Below are 1,256 nucleotides of genomic sequence, written 5' to 3' on the forward strand. Positions count from 1 at the left end.
ATGAAGAGACTATCTCTATGGTACGAGTTACCATACTGGCCCCAACTCATGATCAATCACTTGCTCGATCCAATGCACATATTCAAGAATGTGGGTAATCTACTATGGGACCATCTTACCGGCAAGAATGATACTTTGGGAGCCAGAGTTAACCTTAGAAATGTGGATCGTATGGAGCAATATTGGCCGCAAATAGCGTCTGATGGATCGATAAAACTCCCTAAAGCACCATGGATTTTCACAGGAGCCCAAGAACGCAAAGTAAACGAGACCATTCGATCTTTGCGGACCCCCACTGGCGTAATGCACTCGCTCCGAACGTGTTTTACTAAAGAAGGAAAGCTTACCGGTTTGAAGTCACACGATTGGCATAAAATGTGTCAGGTACGTTCATAGTGGACTTTAATATCATTGCATAAAATGTGGAATTTAATATCATTGCTGCACATACTTTACAGTTTATTTTACCGGTTGCCATTGAGGGATGTTTGTCTCTCGACATCCGTAACACAATCTACAAACTTGCAAAGCTGGTGCAATGGATCTCACAAAAGGAGATCAACGTAGACTCCATACCATTCGCCAAACTAAATGCTGCGGAGCTTGTGTGCATGTTTGAGAAACATTTTCCTACTACCATGCTAACCATTCAGGTGCATCTTCTTGTTCACATAGTTGATGAGGTGGAAATAGCTGGCACAGTTCATTCCAGATGGATGTTCTTCTTAGAACGTTTCATGAAAACGCTTAAGGGATATGTGAGTCAAAAGGCACGTCCGGAGGGTAGCATGGTAGAAGGTTGGTTGGTATCAGAGTCCCTAGTGTACATTGGAGAGTGGCTAGACGGATTTGATAAAGCCCGGGACACGCTATGGCGAACCATAGATGATGAGCGCATATCTGGGATTGTCATGTGCAATCTCGGTGTTGAGAAGAAGATGACGGAAGATCTAGAGGCTAAAATCAACCGATTTTGCATGCTTCACAATCCAGTGATGCAAAAGTGGATTTCACAATATGAGGATGTAAAGCAAGAGCGACAAAGGGCACGAATCGAGTGGAGACGGGGAAGACGACCACCGATGCACTATCCGACGGTTCTGGAGAGCCTACCAACCTTCATGAGCTTAAGATGGTTGCACAACCAATTGAAAAGCGCACAACAATGGGGTGACGAAGTGACTGAGGAAGAGTGGGAGTACTCTCGGGGTTGCGCGACCAAGGTAAGTTTGCAATGTACGACTAGTAAGTGACTT

The sequence above is a fragment of the Adiantum capillus-veneris genome, chromosome 25 (assembly GCF_014529385.1).
Source record: "Adiantum capillus-veneris isolate H3 chromosome 25, ASM1452938v2, whole genome shotgun sequence".
NCBI classification, from domain to species: domain Eukaryota; kingdom Viridiplantae; phylum Streptophyta; class Polypodiopsida; order Polypodiales; family Pteridaceae; genus Adiantum; species Adiantum capillus-veneris.